Genomic DNA, 19765 nt, shown 5'->3' with positions numbered 1-19765 from the left:
CGAGCCAGAAAGGACCACTGTGTCATAAACCAAGAATTTAGTATCTTGCTCAGTTTATTTTTATAAGCAAACCTCAATTTTAGATAACGTGTGTGTGTGTGTGTGTGTGCGCGCGCGCGCGTGCGCGCGTGCTCTCCCTGATCGTTTTTGAGTTGGGCGAGTCAAACCTTTTGAAAGGTTTGGGGGTTACACAATTGACATTACTGGCCCTGGAACAAGTAATGTCAATTCAGGAAATTCTGTAAGTGGTGGAATTGTAAAGTAGATCATTCTGGCTCCAGAGCCAGAACTTTTTTTTTCCTGGATGAAAAGAAAGTTATCTGCGAATCATGCAGCGGTAAGGATTCCCCATTACAGAAAATACGGTAACCCTTTTACTAAGTCTTCTTTTCTATGGGTTCTTCAGGTTATCTCCAGCCTACTATTTGTGTAATATGAACAAGTTTGAATTCACTTCAAACACAGAGCTCAATAAAATTTTAGATGATATTAAATGCCATAACTATAGGCAGTACACTTGATCTTAATTTACTTTCTGTGTGTAAAAATAAGAATAGTATTCTTCTCTGCCAATCCCTGCAGAGGCTGATTAAAAGAAATGCAGGTTTACATAAAGCTCTAGAAGCAATAAGAAGAAAAGTATGCTAAGTTCTGAAGATCTTTCATTTTAAAATTAGGTTTACCATTCCTCATTAAATAATTTCCAAGTCTTTAATAATCATTTTAGTACTAGAACCACCCAAGGAGCAATTGATGGGGCCAAGAAAGAGTTTCGTTTTGGCAGTGAATCTGGAGAATATACAAGTGGGGGCCATGACAGAGACATCTGCAGGCCAAAGCAAATGGCCTTTCACAAACTTTGTACTCAAGTGCTCAACTTTAAAAACAGGAGGCTTGGTGGGAATGCAACCTGGTGCAGCCACTCTGGAAAACAGTATGGAGGTTCCTCAAAAAACTAAAAATAGAACTACCCTACAACTCAGCAATTGCACTACTAGGCATTTAGCCATGGGATACAGGTGTGCTGTTTTGAAGGGGCACATGCACCCCAATGTTTATAGCAACACCATCAACAATAGCCAAAGTATGGAAAGAGCCCAAATGTCCATCGATGGATAAATGGATAAAGAAGATATGGTGTGTGTGTGTGTGTATGTATGTGTGTATATATATATATATATATACACACACACACATATATATATATGTGTATATATATATATATATATACATACACACACACAATGCAGTATTACTCAGCAATCAAAAAGAATGAAATCTTGCCATTTGCAACTACGTGGATGGAACTGGAGGGTATTATGCTAAGTGAAATTAGTCTGTCAGAGAAAGACAAGTATCCTATGACTTCACTCATATGAGGACTTCAAGAGACAAAACAGATGAACATAAGGGAAGGGAAACAAAAATAATATAAAAACAGGGAGGGGGACAAAACAGAAGAGACTATTAAATATGGAGAACAAACTGAGGGTTGCTGGAGGGGTTGGGGGAGGGGGGATGGGCTAAATGGGTAAGGGGTATTAAGGAATCTACTCCTGAAATCATTGTTGCACTATATCTTAACTAATCTGGATGTAAATTTTAAAAAATAAAAAATAAAATAAAATAAAAAACTTTCCTTCCTCATCAGAAAGCAGAAGGTAGATTGTGTTAACCAGAATATGTGCAAATCGAAATTAAATTAAAAAAAAATAAAAAATAAAAACAGGAGGCTTGGGGTACCTGGGTGGTTCAGTCAGTTAAGCATCTGACTCTTGGTTTCAGCTCAGGTCATGATCTCATGGTTCTTGGGTTTCAGCCCTGCATCCGGCTCCATACCAACAGGGCAGAGCCTGCTTGGGATTCTCTCTCTCCCTCTCTCTCTCTGTTCCTCCCCTGTTCATGCTGTCTTTCTCTTTCTCAAAAAAATAAATAAATAAACTTAAAAAAAAAAAAACAGGGGGCAAAAACAATATTCTGTATGTTTCTTAAAGTGGCAAGGAGACTTTAGTTTATGCCAACTAGATTCACATAATAGATTTTAAAATCTGTGCATCCAGACTGCTGTTTGAAGGGCTGGCTGTATGGGATGGACCATCTTAAACAGAATTATATTTAAGAAATGCAAGATTCTCCACTTGGCAGATTATGGTCCATGGTACCCCTCTTCATGGACATAGGACAGGGTGTTTAAGGTTTTTATAACTATTCCCCCACAGACTGAAAACTCTGGGAAGGCACAGACCATGTCTATCTTGTTCATAATTATACTCTATCTCCATTCCTGAGAAGCATGCCTGGCATAGAACAGATGCATAGGAAATATTTGTTGAATGGTAAAAGAAAAGAATTTTCTGAGGAAGCGCTGAAAGAAAATGGACCTCCAGCTACCAAGATTTCTGAAAGATAGATATTGAATAAGAGATGTGCTCTTGATTTTTTCCCTAGGGTAATAATAGCTGTCTTCAGCTAGTGAACTTATTCTCAGTGAAACAGTCACACACAGCAGTCCATAAAATAGAAAAGGTTAATAACTTCATTTACCTTGCTGTATTCTACTCAACACCATCACAGGGAAATGCCCACAGATTATCAGAAAATATAATGCTGTTTTTCTTTTAGACCTCAATAAAGTATCCTACATTTTTGATCACAGTAAAATGTTTAGAAGGTTTTTTTAATGTTTGCTTATTTTTTAGAGGGAGAGACAGAGCAGGGGAGGGACAAAGAGAGAGAGAGAGAGAGGGAGACACAGAATCCAAAGTAGGTTCCAGGCTCCGAGCTGTCAGCACAGAGCCCAGCGTGGGCTCAAACCCACGAACCACAAGATCATGACCTGAGCCTAAGTTGGACCCTTAACCGACTGAGCCACCCAGGTGCCCCCACGGTAAAACGTTTTAAATGTCCTAAGTTCCTATGCTCATATTGGCAATACCAAATCAAGTTTTACCTATTTATTTATTTTTATCTATTTCTTTTGGAGAGAGAGAGAGAGAGAGAGAGAGAAAGAGAGAGCGCCTGTACACATAAGTGGGGGAGGGGCAGAGTGAGTGAGAGAGAGAGAGAGAGAGAGAGAGAGAGAGAGATCTTAAGCAGATTCCACGCCTGGAATCTGGAGCCCAACATGGGGCTCCATCTTACAACTGTGAGATCATGACCTGAGTCTAAAGCAAGAGTTAGACGCCTAACCGACTGAGACACGTAGGTGCCCCCCAACCAAATCAAGTGTTAAACCTGTCTAGTCTTGGTGATATTTACCAAAATGAGTTAAAATCCACCTTTTAAATCAGAAATATAGCTATGATGACAACAACAAAATGAATGAAAATGGCAACAAAAACCATTACATGTAGCAATTTCTAGTTTACAAAGTGTCTCCACATCTATAACCTCCTTTGCTTTTAATAACACACCTGTAAAGATGGTGGCAGTGGAGGTGGGGGGAAGAGGGAGAGATACCCTCACATTGCAAAGGCAGAAGTGGAGTACACAGAGCTAAAATCACTCCATGTCATGCACAGAGTAAGTGAATAGTTGGGAAATTTCAAGTGTGAAGTAAGGACAGAAACACAGCTGAAGGTATATAAAAGATGACTGGTTTATAAAACAAACTTTTGTTTAGTTTATTGCCTCTGCTTACCTAACAGAGACACTACAGAAATCACACTCTATACTGTAAAGGATCATTTTTCAGCCTTGTCATCACTATTTTTGTCGGGTAGGAGAAAAGTATATGCCTTCCTATATCAGATGATCGGTTTTTAAATTAGCTCTTCTATTCATTTAATACAAGCTGATGAGAACTATTATAGAGGACAGATAGGATTGGGGAAAAGCATAGGAGGTTAGGTCTCTTTATAGCAAACTAAAATTTGGTTGGATATAAAGAGAAAGATGTATCTCATTCTTCTTCAAACTAAAATAGAACTAATCTGGAATGTTCCAGATGGGAATATTTTCCAATTATCTCTTTGACATTATCTTTTCTAAGATGTGCCTGCCAGCTTTCTCAGTGATCCAGTGAATCTGTATGAAAACATGCTTTTGTATGCAATTACACAAAAATAAGATTGTTACATTTGCAGTTTGTACCTAGAATTTCTTGCATTCTTTAGTGAGACCATGTCTTGAGAAGTCACTGTAATGCCTGTAACTACACATTAGCTTTAAATAGTACTGTTGATCCTGATTAATACAGTTCTTTTTGTAGGGGAGGGGCAAGAATGTGAAAGATACAAGGTAACTGGAAAATATAAAATATTAGAGTGTTAGATGTTTGATGTCTGATTTTGCTCCCCATTCTCAATCCTGCCATGGGAATGCTGAAACACAATTAAAAGGCTTTTAGACGCTTTATGGTAGGGAAACACCCAGCAGTTGCCTAGCCTCCAGGTTAGACCAGAGAAAATGGGTCTAATGGGTGACTGTTTGGCTCTCAAGGAAAGGGAGTGGCATCCAACTCCTGACCAGCTGACCATTGATGCTTGCAGACTGCCATGTGAGGCAATGATGGCCTGAAGCTCCTCCTTGTTTTAGTATTTCTCTGGAAGGTCAAGGAAGAATTTCTAGGGTTTTTCCCCCCTCCAAATTTCCATTAGGAACCTTCCTTAGTGGTCATCTAAAATTAGTGGGTTTTAACCTCTTGTAAGGCCGCTTTGAGAATTTAATAAAAGAATTGGACTCTCTTCTGATGGATAATGCCACTGTCAATAATAATGATGGTAACACAAAATAAAAGCTACTATTTATTGAGTGCACACACTGTAGCAACTTAAGTGTCTTTCAAGGAGACACTGATCCTATGAATCATCCCTTCTTCCTTCCATACTCCTCCAGCTCACCATACTTTTCTCTACCATGTCTCTTATGACCATTCTCAACAATGCCCATGTTCACGTAGACTCATGGTTCCCCATCCAGAATGAACATCATAATTACATGGGGAGCCCTTCAAAATAGCAATTCCCCAGAAACCACACACAGAGATCCTGATTTAATTGGTTTGGGGCAGGGTCAGCATTGATGTTCTTTGAAAGCTCCTCAGGTTATGCACAGCCAGGGTTGAAAACCATGAATATACAACCCATCCAACACTCCTTCCTTACAGATCCATGTACTCCAGACTTGTTTCTGTTCAGCCTACAACAGCCATGTACTTCCAGGGTCAACTTAGACTTTGAGATTAGTAATAAAAATCCTAGCCCCAGCACTCTGTTTTCCCACCATCACCTAACAGTCTGTCTCACACACTCTAGACGTCATACTCTGGTAACTCAGTGACCCCACAAAAATGGCAAATCCTTTTTTTTTTTTTTGGTCCAGAATGTCCTCATGTCTTTTCCTTCTTCATCCAGCTTGGATTGTGTGTTTCATCACTGTAACTGTCTCACTGCATATACCTTCAATTCCATTGCCATGTTTGTTCGCACATGGTTTTCATCTGGTAAAATGTCAACCCCAGCTAAACCCAATTTTATGTCAATGCAAACCTGCATGCACTTGAACAGCTGGATGTGGGTTGGAGGAAAGCACAGAGTCCTGATGACTCCTTTAATTTCAAATTTATGGCCCCAAACCTCTAGAGATCATCTTCAACTTCCCACCAAAAAATCTACCAACCTATGGCACTCCTCCAATCTCCATTAAATTGGTTGAATTGTCCTTAAGGCCAAACCATTTATTTGTGCACTGCATCGCTTCTTGAGAACTTTGTTCTTGAAACTGGTAATTCTGACTTTCCACTCCTCTATGAGATCACTTACGTTAGCATCCAATATGGTAGAACATCTATTAAAAAAAAATCTTAGTATTCCTATCTCCCTCCTAGTGCTCTATCACTCTGTTCTTCTGTATAAAATACCTCCAACAAAAAGGTGTCCATCTTTGCTGTTTCCACACTTCCTTACCCCGTGTGCACCATGTATTTTCCTTTATTTCTTAAACAATGGGGACATAAATATCTTAAAATATGTCTAAGGTATAAAGAATAAAATACGACAAACACTGGTACTTTACCACTCAGTTTAAGGAATAGAACATTATGAGAAACTGTGAAGTTTACTCTGTGTCCTTCCATCCCCATCTATTCCTTTGCCTCCTTGACTAGAAAGTAAATGCTATTCTTTTCTTTCCCTCAGCTTTATTGAAATGTAATTGACATGCAACATTGTATAAGTTCAAGGTGTACAGTGGGATGATTTGGTACATATATATACATATATGTATGTACACGGTGTTGTCCCAAACATGTAACATTGTGTAAGTTTAAGGTGTCGAATGGGATGATTTCGTATACATATATAAAGTGAAATAATTAGCACAGGAAAGTTACACCGCAGTCAACTTCACATGGTAACCTTTTGTGTGTGTGTAGTAAGAGTATTTAAGATCTACTCTCTTTGCAACTTTCAAGTATTTAATATAGTATTATTAACTTTAGTCACCATTCTATACATTAGTTCCCCAGAACTTAATCATTTTCTAACTGGACATTTGTGCCATTGGCCAGAGTCTCCCCATTTTCTCGCCGCTAGCAACCACCAATCTACTCTGTTTCTGAGTTTAGTCTTTTAGATTCCACCTATAAGTGAGATCATACGTTATTTGTCTTACTTTGACTTATTTCATTTAACACTAATGCCCTCAAGGTTGTTTACTGTTGCCACAAGTGGCAGGATTTCCTTCCTTTTTATGGCTAATATTCCTTTATAGATAGATAGATAGATAGATAGATAGGCCTATCTATTGATTTGTATCTATATAGATTAATCTATTGATATATACAGATATAAGGTCAACTAATATATACAGGTGGATATACAGATCTATATACAGATATACCTAGATATCTCTCTATAGATAAGTCAATCTATATATACCACATTTTCTTTCTCCATTCTTCTGTCAGTAGAACCACTTAGGAGGTTTCCAAATCTTGGCTATTATAACTAATGTTGCGATAATATTTGTGTGCAGATATCGAAGAGAACATTTCATTTCCTTCAAGCATATACCCAGAAATGGAATTGCTGGATCATATGGTAGTTCTATTTTTAGTTTTTTAAGGAACTTCCAAACTGTCTTCCATAGTGGCTGTACCAATTTACATTCCTACCAAGAGGGCACAAGAGTTCCCTTTTTTCCCTATCGTCACCAATGCTCGTTATCTCCTTTCTCAGATTCTAGAAATCAGGTGATATCTCATTGTGGTTTTGATCTACACTTCCCTGATCATTAGTGATGCTGATTCCCCTTTTCCAGTACCTGTTGGCACTTGGTTTGTCTTCTTTGGAAAAATGTCGGCTCAAGTCCTTTGCCCATATTTTAATTGGTTTATTATTATTTTTTTTATTTTTTGCTACCAACTTGTATGATTTCTTTATATATTTTGGACATTAACCCCTTATCAGATGTATGATTTGCAAATATTTTCTCCCACTCTATAGGTTACTTTTTCATTTTGTTGATGGTTTCTTTTGTTGTTCATAAGCTTTTTAAAGTTTGATGTAGTCCCACTTGTTTTTGTTGCTTGTACTTCTGACGGTATATGAAAAAAATCATTGCCAATACTGATGCCAAGGAGCTTACCACATGTTTACTTCTAGTTGTTTTGTTTCAGGTCTTACATTTAAGTCTTGGATTTAATCTTTGTAAGTACTATAAGATAAGGTACAATTTCATTCTTTCTTTGCATGTGAATATCCAGTTTTCTCAACACTGTTTATTGAAGAGACCTTTCCTCATTCACTATTCTTAGCTCCCTTGTCAAATATTAGTTGTCAAATATTAGTGTGAGTTCACTTCTGAGTTCTCAATTCTGTTACACTAGTCTATGTGTCTGTTTTACGCCAGTACTATACTGTTTTGATTACTATAACTGCATAATATAGTTTGAAGTTAGGGAGTGTGATACCTTCAGCTTTATCTTTCTCAACAGTGCTTTGGCTATTTGGGGTCTTTTGGGTTCCATACAAATTTTAGGATTGTTTGTTCTATTTCTGTGAAAAATGTAATTGAAATTTAGAGAGAGACTGCATTAACTCTATAGATAGATTTGGATAGTATAGACATTTTAACAACATTAAGTCTTCCTAATCCATGGACAGGGTATACCTTTCCATTAACTTATGTCTTCTTCCATTTCTTTCATCAATGTCTTATTGTTTTCAGTGTACAGAACTTCCATCTGCTTGGTTAAATTTATTCCTAAGTATGTTATTGTTTGATGCTATTATAAGTGAGATTGAAATTTTTTTGTTAGTGTATGGAAACACAAATGATTTCTGTATGTTGATTTTGTATCCAGCAACTTCACTGAATTTGGTTCTTACTGCTAATAGTTTTCTTTGGTGCAGTCTTTAGGGTTTTCTACATAATGCTATTTTGAATTCTGTGTAGGTCTTTGCTTTTTTTTTTTTAATAGCTGCATAACAAATATTTATAGCTCTAAACAATAGTTTAGTTTTAAATGTTTTGAACTTCTTAGTGTATTTATCCTTCTGTGGTTGCTTTCTTCTCTTATCACTATATTAAGATTCATTCATACTGTCAGGTGAAGTAGTTCTAAATCCATATACACATCCTCAGACATGAATTCATTTCATTATTCATTTGTGAATAAGTATTATTTATTATTCTATGGATGATGAATATTTGTATTGTTTCCAGTTGCTACTATCATTAATAGTGCTACAGTGATCATTCTTATGCACATCCATTGGTGTGCAAGAGTTCTTCTAGGATATATATCTAGGAGTGGAACTGCTTGGTCATTAAGGAATCACATATTCAATTTATGAAAAATGCCAAATTACCAAATTATTGTTAAAAGTGGTTTTACAAATTTTATTAGTTGATTGGAGGTTGGTTGATTATAAGATAACAATTTAAAGAATTGTTTTTTATGTTTGCTCCATGGCCCAGTATGTGACTTATTTTTATAAATGTTCCATGCATCCCTGAAAATAATGTTTATTCTGTATAGGTATGTGGTCATATCAACCTTGTTATGTCTGATGTTCAAATCATTCACATCCTTCCTGATTACTGTATATCTCAGTGGTCAGCACACTGGGCCAAATCTGGCCTGTAGCCTGTTGCTAAAAATGGTGCAAAAAGAAGTATGTGACAGAGACCATATACGTCCTACAAAGCCTAGCATTTACTATAGGGCTCAGAAAAAGTTTGCTGATCCCTCAGCTATTTGATAAATCAATCACTAAGAGAGGCATAGTCCAGTCTCCAACTCTGGTGTTAGATTTTTCCTTTTATCCTTGTGTTTTTGTCCATTTTTACTTTATATAATTTTAGTCTATGTTACTGGGGCATACAGCTTTGGAATTGTTATGTTGTCCTGGTGAAATGAACCTTTTACTAAGATCTAGTGACCTTCTGTCTCTAGTAATACCTTTGCTTTCAAGGCCACTCTGACTTTATTTTTAGTTATGTCATCCTTTTTTCTTCATCCTTTCTCCACCCTTAGGATTTACATGGATTTTGTGTAAATTACAATACTGTATTTAGATTTCTTTTAAGCTAATGTTTTCTAATCAATCTAATAAATTTTGCTTTTTTAACAGAGGCTTTTGTTAATTTACTGATATTATAATGACTGATACGTTTGCATTTATTCTATCATCCTATGTGTACTTTTTGTCTCCCGTTTTCTCCTTTTTTACTTTCTTTTAGGTTGACTGAATGCTTGTCTTTGTAAATATTCACTAATTAAACACTTTTTTAGTGTTTATTTTTTTGGGGAGAGAGAGAGCAGAGTGGGAGAGGGGCAGAGAGAGAGAGGGAGACACGGAATCAGAAGCAGGCTCCAGGTCTGAGCTCTCAGCACAGAGCCCAACACAGGGCCCGAACCCACAAACCATGAGATCATGACCTGAGCTGACGTTGGATGTTTAACTGACTGAACCACCCAGGCGCCCCTGAAATATCCACTAATTTCAAAGTTGTATTATTTCCTTTATTTTAGTAATTACCCTAGAAATATTAGGATGCACACTTAACAACGAGCAAATAAGTTCATGATTTTATCATCCTCCTATGTAAAACAAAGACTTTAAAATGCTTTAATTTCAACTACTTCTCTCTTAGGTTATTTGCTATAATCCATTACTGGTTTTGTTTTCTAAATTGATTTTAGCTGATATTTGTTTCATATGGGTCACTTTCTTAGTTTATCATTCCTTTATACAGTTTAGGTGTTCCATCTGGGATCATTTTTCTTCCGCTTGAAGTGTATCATTTAGAATTTCCTTTAGAAGAAGGTCTGTTGGTGCAAATTCTCCCAGGTTTTGTATATCTAAAAAGAAGTTTATTTGCCCTTATTCTTGAAAATGATGCTGAATGTGGAATTCTCGGTTTACAATAATACTTTCTCATCATTTTGAAGATACTAATTCACTGCCTTCAGGTTCCATTGTTTTTGGCAAGTCAGCTGTAAGTCTCTTATTTCTTGGAGATAATATTTTAAGATATTTTATTTGTCTTTGGTGTTGTGTAGCTTCAGTATCATATGTCTAATGTGGATTTCTGGGGTGTGTGTGTGTGTGTGTGTGTGTGTGTGTGTGTTTTAATTTTTTGGGCTTCCTAAATCTTAAGATTGATATCTTTCACCAGTTTTGGAAAGTTATTAGCTCCTACCTTTTAAAATACTGTCTCTGCCCCATTCTCTGAGTTGGACCTTTCTGCTTCTGGGATTCCATTAAGATGCACTTTAGACCTCCTCATTCATTATTATATATTACATTATAATATTAGCTATTCTATTAACCATTATTTTATTATAATGCAATATATAAAATTAGCACTCTCCATGCTATGATTTTGCATTTCTGTTTATTTGTTACATTCTAAGTAGCTCCTTAAGATCAGTCTTCTAGCCCATAAAATCTCTCTTCATCTATGTCTAATATGCTAAATGTCAACCTATGCATTGAATTACTACTTTTAATTCCTAATGTTCTGTTTTGTCCTTTTCCACATATGCTTGATATTTTTTAAAAGTCTCATAATCCTTAACATATTTCAAGTTTGTTTTTAATCCTTTAAATATAATAAGCACACTTATCTTGTATTATATGAGACATACTAACCAATATCTGAGCAATATGCAGATTTGATTCTGCTGTGTCTATTAATTTAGCATGTGTACAACCCTATTTATGGATTTTGTAAGTTTTTACTGAAGAATCAATATTGCTTTGAATTCAGTGAAAATATTTTAGGTCTGATTAAAAGGAGTTCATCTAGAGGGATTTAAGTTTGCATCTGCCAGAAACTGGGGAAGCTATCAATCCAGACAAATTTAAGTTCTTGACTTCAGGTTTCTTTGAACCTTTAAAACGTATCACCAAGTAACTGAAAAATGTAATAGCAAAATTTAAAAAGATAAAATGACAAATAGAGAACAGAAGGAAAACAAGTGAGATCTAAGCTACTAATGAATATTTTGAGGAAGAAACCAAACTTGAGTCCCACATAATTTGCTATATATGGTAAATTTGTAAATTTCAAAGATAAACTATAGAGTGTAACAGAAAAGACAAAACAAGCTACCTACTTATAAGACAATGAAGTAATATGTATAATTTGGGGGCAACCAAAGATTGTAACATGAGAATTTTATAGCCAGTAAAACTGTCCATTTGTAAAGAAAACAAAAAACAAGTTTTAAATATATAAGAGCTTAAGATAATTATTCAAGCCATTTTAAAAGTAATTATATAAAGTTTAGCATCAAAATTAGGAAATTCAGGAAGATAAAATTATAAAGACTGATGGTAACCATTAAAAGTTAAATATAGAGGTAAATCAATTTAATTGTGGATATGAAACCCAATTATGAATAGGTACTTAATACAATTGATTAAATCTGACACTTAAGATTACATTAATAAAGACTATAAGTAAGGAGTATGGAAATTATATTTTATATGTTACAAAGGGGCAAACAAAAGATGTAATTCTCAGATTTGACAGTCAAAATTTAGATCAGAGAGTGTTTTTAGAGAAAGTGAAAAGAGCCACTTATGTAAACAAAAGTGTTAACATCTTCCATATCACTGGAGAAAAAAAAAAAGATATTATCCAGAGGAATGAAAAGAATAAAAGGAAACAAAGAAACACCAGAAAACCTAAAATAAGATAGCTGAGATGTGTGATCTTAAATCAGTTATTTCAAGAAATGTGTTTTAAAGCCCTTCAATAAAGGACAAATAATCTCCTTTTGTTACTTCAAACTTTCATCTTATTGTGCTGCCTGTCATGCTGGCACACTATTCTATTTTATTTTCTTCATAGAACATGCTACTCTTAGAATTGTTTTGTTTATTGCCCAATTCTCTGCACTAGAATATAAACCTCATAAGAGAGGAATATGGCTGTCTCCTTCATGCCTATATGGCTAGAACCTCAATAAATGTGTTGTACTAATCAGCAAATGAATGAATGACTAGAAATAACCAAGATTAAAAATAAAAAACGCAAACCAAAAACCAGGATTAGAATAAAATGTCATGTAAAAAGTAACAGGAAAATGCTTTTAAAAACATATAGACCATATTTTGTTGTTGATAAGGACGGAATCCATAATTTAAGAGTCACAAATACTATTCCATCCAAAAACAGGACCAACATATAGAAAAGAAAACAAAAACAGAAATACAGACAGACCTAGAATTACAACGATGATGAGCAGCTAACACACTTCTAATAATCTAATAAGAACAGAATATTTGAATAATTTACCTTTTTGATGTGTATATTTGTTCTGTATATGTATATAAATTACTTGGTACTCAACAGAGTATTTTCTAAGTAGACATATATTGTTGACTCAATCATTACTAAAAAGTTCTTACTAGATTCCACTGGGGAGGGGGGGAGCTTGACAAACTTTATTCCCCCAAAGCTACTAGAAAAATTATTCATGGAACTGAAATAAAAATTTTGAATAGACATAAATTTATCTAGATGAGAAAAAAAATTTACATCTAAGTATCTGGAAACCATTACTAAGACTGACCTAACATTTTTGTAAATGTCAGATTTATCTGTACCTTTTAAGGAACACAATATCAGACAAATCACAGGAAGATCTCATAAGCACGAATGAGTGACCAGAACAATGGAAGAATGCTTTTTGAAGGCAGTATCGTTCAACAGCACCACAGGTTAAATGATCAATTTTCTGCACAAAAATGATGTTGAATTTGATATCAGGATGCTGTGTGTACTTCTATGTGCTATGCCTTCAGGAATGATATGTGTTGTTCTGATGTATAATCATTGCCAAAAAGTTTGTATTGTTACAAGCCCTGGGAAGGACATATAATACAATTAGGCGAAATACATTGTGTAATAGTAGATGGTGACAGGTACTATGAAGAAAAATAAAGCAGAAAGGAGGCATGGAGCATGATGGAGTGGGGAGTTACCATTTTATCAGAGGGTAACTGAAGAAACACTTGTAGGAGATGCAAGAAGGGTGTTCCAGGCCAGAACAACCAATGCAAGGGCTCTGAGGCAGGAGTTTGAACAACCAGGAGGCAGTGAGACTGGAAGAGCATAAATAAAGGAAATGGTAGTAGGAGAAGAAGCCACTAGGAAACCAGATTGTATAGGGCCTTGAGGTTGCAGTCAAAGACTTTGGCTTGTACTTGAAAGTCAACTGCCTTGTGTTTGAAAAGAATCACTGTGTCCTTTCTGTAGTTGAGAATAGACTGCTGAACAACAAAGGTGGAAGAAAGGAGTTAAGAAGCTACTATAATAATCCAGACAGTAGATAATATTTGCTTGAACTGAGGTGGCAGTGAAGGGGGCAAGAAGTGATGGATCTGGAAGTAGCTGAAGGTATAGCTGATAGAATTTGCTGGTACATTGGCTGTACGTATGAGAGATAGGAGGAGTCAGCAGAACGCCAAAGATTCAGCCTGAGCAACCAGAAGGATAATGTTTCATTATTTGCACTTTATAGAGAAGGTAACTAGATATATTCCAAAGCTCATAGTCTTTCCACAATGCCCCATTACTTAAGAAAAAAGGTGACGGAAATTATGTGTACAGAGCATCTACCATATGGATTATGGACTTTTCATTTTACCAGTGATGGTTGAGAAGACTTCTTTTTTCCTCAATAATTGGTAATAAGTCCCTGAATCATGAGATTTATTGTTTAGTGACACGGTGAAGCATGAAAATGTAAAAAGGCTGGAAAGAGGCTAGGAAATTTATGGATGACAGAATTATATGAGGTTATCTGGGGGTTTTAGGGATACCTGGGTAGATCTCCACATTCTTGGGGCTGCTGGCATGATAAATTACCCATAGAACCTCCTTACAAACCAGTGTTTGACAGAATGAGATGGGGAACAGACTTTCCTAAGATTAGACATGAGAGTACTATTTTGCTCTGGCTTCTTTATTTCAATTATTTTAAAAAGAAACTTTTAAAAGTAACCACCAATATTGTAGCTACTTTTCAGTGACTAAAATAAATATTTTTAAAGCACACACAGAGTTGTGTTTTGGACACTTAGCATATATATAAAAGCACTCCAATTAGTTTTTCATAGTATAAAGGTTAATAGGCTCTAAGAAATGTATTTAATTTCTTCAAGCTTTCTGTTTATATGCTCTCATTTGTCATGTTAACAAGGCTCCCCAGCAATACCAGCTGATTTTGCTGTTGTTGAGATAAAATATACTTCCCTTCTACCATTCTTATTGGAAACATTACATTTGCTATCTAGAATTAATCTTCTTCTATCCTGCTATCGTTGTCTGTTTGTATAAACATGCCACAGTGTGGTAATTCCCAAGACTGAGTGCTATTAAATCTGCCCCCCTCCTGACATCTCTATTTCAGTGAAAGGTACTTCTCCTCTTTCTTCCCAGGCATCTTGACCTAGCTCCTTCCTGTCCTTCACCTCCACGTCAGGAGAGTTGCCAATATCAAGAAATACTAAGTCCTCAGCATGCCTTGTGTGTCTAACGACTCCCTTTTCACTCCCAATGCTAACAGTCCACAGAGATGACTGGTCTTCATTCTGGCACCATCTCCAAAGGCACCTCTCCTCTTCTACTCCGTCACATTGCACTTCATCCGGGATGCAGCGAGCCTGCTTCCCTTTTAGGCCTGGCACTGGTCATATCGTTCTATCAAAACCCCTATCATTGCTTCAATCTGACAGCTGAGATAAGTATGAATTTTGCTCCCTCCCTTGAAGGCTCTCCACAGTGTGGTCCCAGGCTGCCTTTCTACCTCCTACCACTTCCTTCACAAGGTCACTACAACTCTAGCAAAACCAACCACCCTTCCCTGAACCTGCCCCCATTTTAGCATCTTGCTGCCTTCACTCACCCAAAAACGTTCCCTCTTCTCTATCAAACTTTCCATTTTGTCTACCAAAATGTTGACCTGTCCTTCAGGTCCTGTCTCAAGTGCAGCTTCAGAGAAGCTTCTGCTCATGTCCCTGGATCAGTGTAATCCCCATTTCTACCAAACACCCTACCCCAGCACTTTGTTTGTACAACACTTACTGGAGTGTGCAGACCTGAACACCTTTCTCATCATCAACTCTTGATACTAAGCTCCTAGAAGGTGACAAGTGTGCTTTACTCAGCTCTGAATCTCCCATGGTGTAGGATAGTGTTCTGCACAAAGTCAAGTTCAAGGATGATCAGTGAGAAGTGTCAAAAGTGTAAATATCTTAAAAGAGTCTGTTTTAAACTTCTCATTAAAAGCCATGAACATCCCCCCTTCCCTCAATAACAGGAGAGCAGTGGGTACAACAGTACCTTCCTGATCTCTTCAGTATTCTTTCTACTCTTCTGTATATATAGAATTTACATTATAGTGATTAAAAATCCCATGTAAAACGGTGTCACAAAGCCACATCTGGGAAGAGAGGATCAGTACTAATCTGTTTCTCACTTGCTATTTAGTGAGTAAGGGTAATAAGAGATGATATGTTTGGATTAGAGACAGAAAAGAAATGGAGTTTTCAAGGGAGAAAAAAATTACAAAAGAAAAACCTGTTTCACAAAATGCAGCCTGTGGAAAATCTTTCAGCTGAATGTCAAGATTAAGAAAAATCAATAAAACCTTTGAAACCAGAACTACGTGAAAGGGTTTTTAGGCTTGATGGCAAAATACAATGCTAGGGCTTCAAGAAAATAAAATCTTTCTCCAGTAACTGCAAGAGCAACTCTTCAACATTCAGGAGCCTCCGCAGCCTCAAAATATGCGTAGCACAAATTGCTTATTACATAGATAGGGACAGTTAAGATTCAAAGGGCCAGCATTTTCAAAGGACTTTTACCAAGGCTGTAATTAGTTGTTCTGGCAAAAACTGCACACACGTCTAATTGCACACACAATTGGCTAATTGTATCTTCAAAATAAAGGGTAAAGGGTTAATTGTATCCACATCTGGCCACAAAGAAAGAGGCTGTCCTTTGAAAATATGACACTACACTTAGATGAAAATTTGCATTAAACAACCATCCCTATTACTACTAATAATTATAATAATACCACATGCTTACAAATTAATACCTTTCATCATGATCCTGAAAACACTTTACAAACATTAATTAATCCTACAATACTCCTATGAGGTATGAAAAGGCAATTATCCCAATGGTGTCAATGAGGAAATACAGGAAAGTTAGGTAATTGTCAAAAAGCCACAAAGGGAATTGGAGTTCCTAGCCCCTGGCTCTGAACACAGGACCAGGTCACCAGGGAGGTTCAATGGGGAGTCTGGTTCAGATAATCAGTAAAAATGAGGCTAAACCCAGTGCAAAACTAAGTAATCAAACTTCAGAACAGTGAAAACTGACCTCTGATTTGGAGACTATTTTGACTTCTTTTACTCAAAAGAACACAAACTATCCAGAATGGAGCTACTAAAAGGCATCCATATCAGTAAAGTGAAGTTAAACTTTCACTACTTCCAGATGACATGATACCATACATAGAAAATCCTAAAAACCCCACCAAAAAAACCCAAAAAAACTATGACAAATAATAAATTCATTAAATTTCAGTATTGAGTCAAGGTGCAGGATACAAAATTGATACACAGAAGTTGGTTGTGTTTTACATGGTAATAATGAAGTGGTACAAAGAGAAATTAAGTAGACAATTTCATTTCCAGTTGCACCAAAACAATAACCTGCCAAGGAGGTGGAAGACTTAGACACTGAAAACTATAAAACACTGATGAAGGAAATCAAAGTGAACACCAACAAATGGAAAAATATGAAAATATCTCAGACCCAAAGCAGTCTACAGATTCAGTGCAATTGCTATCAAAATACCAATAGCATTTGTAATACAACTAGAACAAATAATCCTAAAATTTGTATGGAACCACAAAAGGACCTCGAATAGCCAAAGCAGTCTTGAGAGAGAAGAACAAAGCTGGAGGTATCAGAATATCAGATTTCAAGTAATAGTACAAAGCTGTAGTGATCAAATACTGGCACAAAAATAGACACATAGATCAACAGAACAAAGAGCCCGGAGATAAATCCACGCTTGTATGGACAAAGAAAGGTAAGAATATACAACGAGGAAAAGACAGTCTTTTCAATAAATGGTGCTGGGGAAGCTGGACAGTTACATGAGGAAGAAGAAACCTGGACCACTTTCTTACACCATACACAAAAATAAACTCAAAATGGATTAAAAACCTAAATATAATACCTAAACCATAGAATTCCTAGAGGAAAACAGAGGCAATAATTTCTCTGACATCAACTACAGCTATGTATCCTTAGGAAAGGGAAACAAAAGCAAAAAGAAACTATTGGGACTGCATCAATATAAGAAGCTTCTACACGGTGAAGGAAACCAATAAAACAAAAAGACAACCTACTAAAGAGAAGCAGGTATTTATAAAAGACATATCCAATAAGGGGTTAATAGCCAAAATATATGAGTAACTTATCCAACTCAACACCCCAAAAATACTCTGATTAAAAAATGGACAAAAAGGGGCATCTGGCTGGTCCAGTCAGCAGAGTACATGACTCTTGATCTCAGGGTCATGAGTTCGAGCCCCACATTGGGCTTAAGATTACTTGGGGAAAAAAAACCCGGCAGAGGCTCTGAATGGCCATTTTCCCAAAGAAGACCTACAGATGGCCCAGAGACACATGGAAAGATGTACAACATCACTCATCATCAGGGAAATGCATGTCAAAACCTCAATAAGCTATCGCCTGACCCCTGTAGAATGGCTAGAATCAAAAAGACAAGAAATGGGGCGCCTGGGTGGCGCAGTCGGTTAAGCGTCCGACTTCGGCCAGGTCACGATCTTGCGGTCCGCGAGTTCGGGCCCCGCGTGGGGCTCTGGGCTGATGGCTCAGAGCCTGGAGCCTGTTTCCGATTCTGTGTCTCCCTCTCTCTCTGCCCCTCCCCCGTTCATGCTCTGTCTCTCTCTGTCCCAAAAATAAATAAACGTTGAAAAAAAAAAAAAAAAGACAAGAAATAACAGGTGTTGGCAAGGATGTGGAGAAAAACAAAATTTCTTGTACCACTGGTGGGAATGCTAACTGCTGCAACCACTGGAAAACAGCATTGGTGGGGCGGGGGAGGGGCTCAAAAAATTAAAAATGGAAATACCGTACGATCTAGTAATTCCACTACTGGGTATTTCCCCAAAGAAAACAAAAACACTGATTTGAAAAGATATATGTACCTCTATGTTTATTGTAGCATTACTTACAATAGTCAAGATATGGAAGCAACCCAAGTGTCCACTGATAAAGGGATGAATAAAGAAGATGTGGTATGTGTGTAAAAATGTATGTATACATATATACACACATACATACACACAATGGAATATTACTCAGCCATCATCAAAAAGAATGAGATCTTGCTATCTGTGACAACATAGATGGACCTAGAGGGTATTATGCTAAGTGAAGTAAGTTCGAGAAAGACAAATACTGTATAATTACACTTACATATAGAAAATAAATAAACAAAAGGCAGAAACTGATCCAAAACTACAGAGAACAAACTGACAGTTGCCAGAAGGAGGGAGAAATACAGGCTTCTAGTTATAGAATGAATAAGTCACAAGAATAAAAGGTACACCATACGGGAAGTAGTGAATTGTATTCCAATAGCCCTGTGTGGTGACAGATGGTAGTTGCTCTTATGGTTTGCATAGTATCACATATAACCTTGTTGAATTACTATGTTGTACCCCTGAAACTAATGTAACATGTGACAACTATACTTCAAATAAAAAAAAATGAATGGAACTAACAAGTAGAACTTTTTGTTCCTTGGTTTGATTTTATGATCAAATATGACAGATAATAAAAAAAAAGTATATAGAATCATATAATGTACCCCCAATGAATGGAACTTTGAAAAATATGTAAAGGGACAGGGCACCTGGGTGGCTCAGTCAGTTAAACATCTGACTCTTGATTTCAGCTCAGGTCATGATCTCACGGTTTGTGGGTTCAAGTCCTGCATTGGGCTCTGGGCTGACAGCAGAGCCTGCTTCGGATTCTCTGTCCCCCTCTTCCTCTGACCCTCCCCTCCTCTCTCTCTCTCTCTCTCTTAACAAGTAAACATCTAAAAAACATGTAAGAGGAATAAGTTTCTGCAAGATAAAGTCTGGCTGTGGCAGCTGTGAGTTGAGGACATGGTGGGCATAAAGATAGGAGGTGAGGGGCTAAACCAGTAAAAGTAATGGTACCTTAATTCTAACTGTTCTGAATTTAC

At 36.7% G+C, this 19765-nt stretch overlaps 1 protein-coding gene across 1 annotated transcript in view; it reads right to left on the bottom strand.

Annotated features, from left to right (window-relative positions):
• The window catches only part of UMAD1 (UBAP1-MVB12-associated (UMA) domain containing 1), a 227631-nt gene that overhangs the window by 34918 nt on the left and 172948 nt on the right, over positions 1–19765 (bottom strand). The gene's annotated exons all lie outside the window — the stretch shown is intronic.

This window comes from Prionailurus bengalensis, chromosome A2, assembly GCF_016509475.1.
Source record: "Prionailurus bengalensis isolate Pbe53 chromosome A2, Fcat_Pben_1.1_paternal_pri, whole genome shotgun sequence".
In the NCBI taxonomy this organism is placed as follows: Eukaryota; Metazoa; Chordata; class Mammalia; order Carnivora; family Felidae; genus Prionailurus; species Prionailurus bengalensis.
Note: the sequence above shows the minus strand (reverse complement) of the source record. Positions and strands in the feature narration are given on the sequence as shown.